We start from the raw sequence: 6,529 nt of genomic DNA, 5'->3' as shown, positions 1-6,529 counted from the left end.
GTCTTTTTCACGAAATAATGTGCCGTCTCGCAGTTGCAAGGCGCTTTGCAAGAATGTTGTTCACGAGTCCCTTTACATTTACATAACTGCGACCTGCGTAATCTGCCGAGAGACTTGAGCGAACTTACGCCGTCCTCAATAAAACTAGTAACGTTATTACCGAATACTTCCTATACAGAATTTTTATTTACATATATAATTTTAATAAATGACTTGAAGTCTTTGTCATGATTCGAGTTCATGGTTAATCATTTTAAAACAAATGAATTTTTGAACGAGGAATTGAATGAGAATATTAACAAAATAAATTCAAAATTACATTAAAATTAGCAAATATATATAAAACAAATTTTACAAATAGCAGACTAGTTACACAAAATAGTTTTAAGTATAATATAAAATATAATAAAGGAATCTCTCTCTCTCTCTCTCTCAGTTTAAAAAAATCAATCTTATAAGTAGACTTCAATAGCACCTTGAAACTTTTTAAAAACTTTGAACAGTCTTTGCATAAGCAGTGAAAATCTGTTCGAGATCATAAGTTGCCATTGACTTATCCGACATGACTGGTTAGGTTCTTGTGATTATTGTGTCGCCTCAAGCAAAAGAGAACTCCCTGTTGTTAGCACAATAAGGTTCCTACAATGGCACGTTACGAGAGAAAGCTGTCTAAAGCAAATATAGAAAAGGCCAAAGGTGGAACAGATATAGTGACGAGTTAATGGATCGTAATTCGATTGACTTAGATGATGCCATAGATATATCATCAGGGAAGTGCAGAAATTATCTGATAGGTACATTGTTTCTTATAATACCAATCTTCAAAATAACAATGTATTATAATAAGCTTCCTTGTGAATTGTAAAAATTTTGCTCACACTATTTTTAAACTATTTACAATAAGTTCTAATTTAAATTAATTATTTCTTCGGTTTTTGGTCAATTTTTGTTTTCGAATGAGTTATAAATTTAAATACTTTACACTTTTATCATTGCTATTTTATATACTTGTGCTCTTATATCATTATATACCTAAAAAGTTTAAAAATATTTGCTCATCAGTTACAATTCCTGCACTTCTTTTATAATAATTTTATTACACGTATTGTGCCATAAATATGATATGCATGACGATATTACTATTACATGTTTAATGCTAACAAATGTTGATATTCCATTAGATCTCTCCATTAAAACAATTCTAATTACACAGCAATTAGAAAGGGACTGTACAATCGGTACATAAAAGTCAATGTTAAATTCAAGCTCCGCTATATCATTTTTAACTTTTTATCGGTAAAATATTTAAACATTTATTTTAAAATTTAAATAATTTGCCTCAAAGCCCAGAAATCAGAATATTAATTTGGAATCATTATTCTCTTCATGAAAAAAATTAGAATATTAAAAATGTTTATTTTAATAAGATTTTAATACTTTAAGAATATTAATGTTTTTGAAAAAGTGTAAATTATAATTTAGGAATCTTACTACATTGTTAATTTTGGGACATATAGTGTTGGTGATCTGTATCGCTTCTTTCACCGATTCCAGCACTTCTACAACAAAAACCTTTCACATACTAGCAAGATACAAGTCGAGAGAGGCTATCTTTTCCCCGTGACACACGCGCGCACGCTGCCATCTTTCTATATAAATTATAAAGCTAAAGGTTACCAGACGCGCTTCTTCGAGACAGAATCATCATTCGTCGAACACACATGCCGTCGCACAAACGTTACGGCGATTTAATTCGCAAGTCAAAAGTGCCAGTTGAATCTGATGAAATGAAACGGACGCCTTTGAATCCGCTAACGAGACCGCGATGTATCTGCTTGGAAGTGTGAGATTATCCCTATAGATTACAAAAACAAATACAGTGAATTATAGAAAGACATCTTTATTTTAATATAAAAGAACTTAAATATAAAACATGTTATATACTACAAATATTAAATAATAAAAATTAAACAAAAAAAAGATAAAATAATAAAAGCAGCATAGTATAAACACTTAAAACTGCCGTATAAAAATTTTTATATATTAACGGGAAGCATTTTGCCTAGTTGCAGTAAATGGCACTTTAGTTTGCATCGTCGAACGTTAATCAATGAAGAGACGATACACCGTATTCTACGCTCGCGAACCTTTCACGATCATCATCGTCATAATACATAGCGCCTCGTGGCCGAGATGCGTTATGTAAGATCACCGTGGGTGAAGCGTGAGATTATCCCACGGAGATGATCTCCAATCTATTACGATTGCATACGTAAACGCTCGACTAATTATCGCGAGAAAGAGTGAATAAAATGATTTTTATTTATTCTTTCAATCGGCGATCGTTGACGCAATAATTATCTAGGAAGCTTAAATGCAAAAAAATATTTGTAATGATAATTACCGTTAATCTAATATATATACAAACAGAATCAAGTTAGTTTTATATTATTTGGAATTGTGAAAATTTAACGAAAGCTATGTTGCAGTGGAAGCTGCTGTGGGCGGCCGTACTGGTGGCCGTGCTCTCCACGTGTCATGCAGATGCAATCCGTGAGAGAAGCAAACGTGCGATAGAGAACAGCCCACAGTTCCAGGGTTACATCTATGAGCCACCATCTAAGCCTTTTACTTTACCCCCTGAGTAAGTAATTAAGAATTTTAATGCTTCTAACACTATCAGCTTGAGATTAAATTTGCCTTTAAAAAAGGCATTTGTAATCAAACAATACTTACGTAAAAATAAATAATAATTTCTTATCGAACCCATATTGTAAATTATGTTTATGTTGACAGAGGATCACGGACAAGCATAGTGACGTTAAGGCCAACGACGGTGACATTGCCACCGTATACTTATACAACTCCGAGGACTCCCTTCCCGACGCCGCCTAGAACACCACCACCGCCACCAAGAACCCCACCACCACCACCAAGAACGACAACACGTGTAGTGACAGATGGATATACATATACAACTCCGAGGACTCCATTCCCGACGCCGCCTAGAACACCACCGCCGCCACCAAGAACCCCACCACCACCACCAAGAACGACAACACGTGTAGTGACAGATGGATATACATATACAACTCCGAGGACTCCATTCCCGACGCCGCCTAGAACACCACCACCGCCACCAAGAACCCCACCACCACCACCAAGAACGACAACACGTGTAGTAACAGATGGATATACATATACAACTCCGAGGACTCCATTCCCGACGCCGCCTAGAACACCACCACCGCCACCAAGAACCCCACCACCACCACCAAGAACGACAACACGTGTAGTGACAGATGGATATACATATACAACTCCGAGGACTCCATTCCCGACGCCGCCTAGAACACCACCACCGCCACCAAGAACCCCACCACCACCACCAAGAACGACAACACGTGTAGTGACAGATGGATATACATATACAACTCCGAGGACTCCATTCCCGACGCCGCCTAGAACACCACCGCCGCCGCCTAAAACACTACCTCCAGTAACTACAGGAGGATACGTTTATTCAACTCCAGCTACAGAGTTTACGTTGCCACCGAGAACGCCACCACCATACGTACCACCCCCACAAACTCCGCCACCGAGAACGCCACCACCATATACACGTCCCCCACAAACTCCACCTCCGAGAACGCCACCACCATACGTACCACCCCCACAAACTCCGCCACCGAGAACGCCACCACCATATACACGTCCCCCACAAACTCCACCTCCGAGAACGCCACCACCATATGTACCACCCCCACAAACTCCTCCACCAAGAACACCCCCACCATATGTACCACCCCCACAAACTCCGCCACCGAGAACGCCACCACCATATACACGTCCCCCACAAACACCCCCACCAAGAACACCTCCACCAAGAACACCTCCACCATATGTACCACCCTCACCAACTCCACCACCAAGAACGCCACCACCGTACTTACCACCTGTTAAGACTCCTCCTCCGAGAACACCGCCACCGAGAACGCCGCCACCATATACTCGACCCCCACAAACACCCCCACCAAGAACACCACCACCATATATACCACCCTCACCAACTCCACCACCAAGAACACCACCACCATATATACCACCCTCACCAACTCCACCACCAAGAACACCACCACCATATGTACCACCCTCACCAACTCCACCTCCGAGAACGCCACCACCATACGTACCACCCTCACCAACTCCACCTCCGAGAACGCCACCACCATACGTACCACCCTCGCCAACTCCACCACCAAGAACACCCCCACCATATGTACCACCCCCACAAACTCCACCTCCGAGAACGCCACCACCATACGTACCACCCTCGCCAACTCCACCACCAAGAACACCCCCACCATATGTACCACCTCCACAAACTCCACCTCCGAGAACGCCACCACCATACTTACCACCTGTCAAGACTCCTCCTCCGAGAACACCGCCACCGAGAACGCCGCCACCATATACTCGACCCCCACAAACTCCGCCGCCGAGAACGCCACCACCATACACACCTCCCCCACAAACACCCCCACCAAGAACACCACCACCATATGTACCACCCCCACAAACTCCACCTCCAAGAACGCCACCACCATACGTACCACCCCCACAAACACCTCCACCAAGAACACCACCACCATATACACGTCCCCCACAAACTCCACCTCCGAGAACGCCACCACCATATGTACCACCCCCGCAAACACCTCCACCAAGAACGCCACCACCAAGGACACTACCTCCGCAAACGCCACCACCATATACTCCGCCTCCCCAAACTCCTCCACCAAGAACACCACCACCTCCTCCACCCCCACCTAAAACCGCACCTCCTTACCTGCCGCCATCTTCAGCTAGACCTCCTTACGTACCCCCAACTCCAAGAACAACAACAGAAATATATACAGATTATGGAGCTGGATCATTTGAGACTGGAATTGGAATATATACTACGAGACAGCCATCTACCGCGAGAACTACGACAAGAATTCCTACACAATATACAACGCGACCTACCACTCGATTCAGTACGAGAGTTACTGCTCAACCATCTACCTACCTTCCGCCTTACTCTACGCCATCCACCAAATATACTCCAACTGTATACACGACAACTCCTTCCACGACCAGATACACTCCAACCACGACCAGATACACTCCAACCCCGACTAGATACACTCCAACCACGACCAGATATACGCCCACCACAAGCAGATATACACCTACCATAACTAGATATACGCCTACCACTACAAGATATACATCAACGACCTACGTGCCTCCCCCGGAAACGCCGAAAACCCGACCACCACCGTATCTTCCTCCGTCAACCCCGAGGCCGGTATATCCAACCGTGACGGCTCCGCCGCCACCCTCGCCCATTTACAGCATCACACCCAGCACGCCGACCTTGCCGCCACCAACCGGAAGACCGGCACCACCCCCAACTCTGCCGCCCACGACAGTTAAGCCATACGTAGGATACAATTACCCGATTCCCGACATCCCGTTTGAAACTCGCAAACGATGAGAGCCGCTGACGCGGGAGGCTTGCAATGTGTTACCGATCAACAAAATCTTGGATATTAGTATGCGTAATATTAATATTAGCAAAGATTATTATTTAATGACCGATGATAGCGCTGATTCGTTCACCGGACATTTAGAGAGTATTGCCTTTTTATATATCAATCGTTTTCGCCACACTGCTTCCAGATAAGGATTTAGTGTCGACCAACCAGTGTCTTTTTACATGTGTAACGAGTGTGGAAAAGGAATAAAAGTTTTTTTTTAAATGCTACCTACATACCTTTCCGCCTTAACGTAAAATGTGTTTTTGATTCGTGCGAACGTTGAAATCAGAAATATTTCCCAGATGTTAAGTATATTACATTATTATAAAATTCAGCAACATATTTGTATTTAACGTGTGAAAATAAGACGTGTAAAAGATTGCATTAATTGCGTTAATCAGTGGGAAGTGTACTTAAAAACGCAATTATAACAATACATATACGTTTAAACTGTAACTACACAGTTTTATTTCGTTTTTTAAATAAATTAACAAATTAACATATAACGCGCTATCCATTAAAATACATTTAATTAAAATGTTTTTGTTATAGATATATTTTAAGAGCTTTTGATGTATATAAGATTATTAGTACTATTATACCCCAGTCGATGTTTATTTACAGGCTCTCTCACATGATAGTCACACGTAAATATATATATATATATATACTTTTCTTTTAAGGAATAATATTTTAATAAGTCAGTTTTTTAAATAGAAATATATTAATTTTTATTTATAGCTTGCAGCAACTTACAGTATAGATTTCTATAAATACCTACTCCGTGTAACTTAACATGTTAAAATCTGAAGGACTTTGCTGTAAACGTCCGACCGCTTTCTATTATTTTTGATATTAGCATGTAGACATTTGTGACAAAAGTGCACATCACGAGTAAGAAATTGCGGTGTCGCTTTGGCGAACGAGCGGACGAAAATGGAGCG

This window comes from Temnothorax nylanderi, unplaced genomic scaffold (assembly GCF_030848795.1).
Source record: "Temnothorax nylanderi isolate EJ_2023f unplaced genomic scaffold, tnyl_v1.0 TNYL_tig0168_pilon, whole genome shotgun sequence".
In the NCBI taxonomy this organism is placed as follows: domain Eukaryota; kingdom Metazoa; phylum Arthropoda; class Insecta; order Hymenoptera; family Formicidae; genus Temnothorax; species Temnothorax nylanderi.
The sequence above is the reverse complement of the archived record's forward strand: the minus strand, read 5'-3'. Positions refer to the sequence as shown.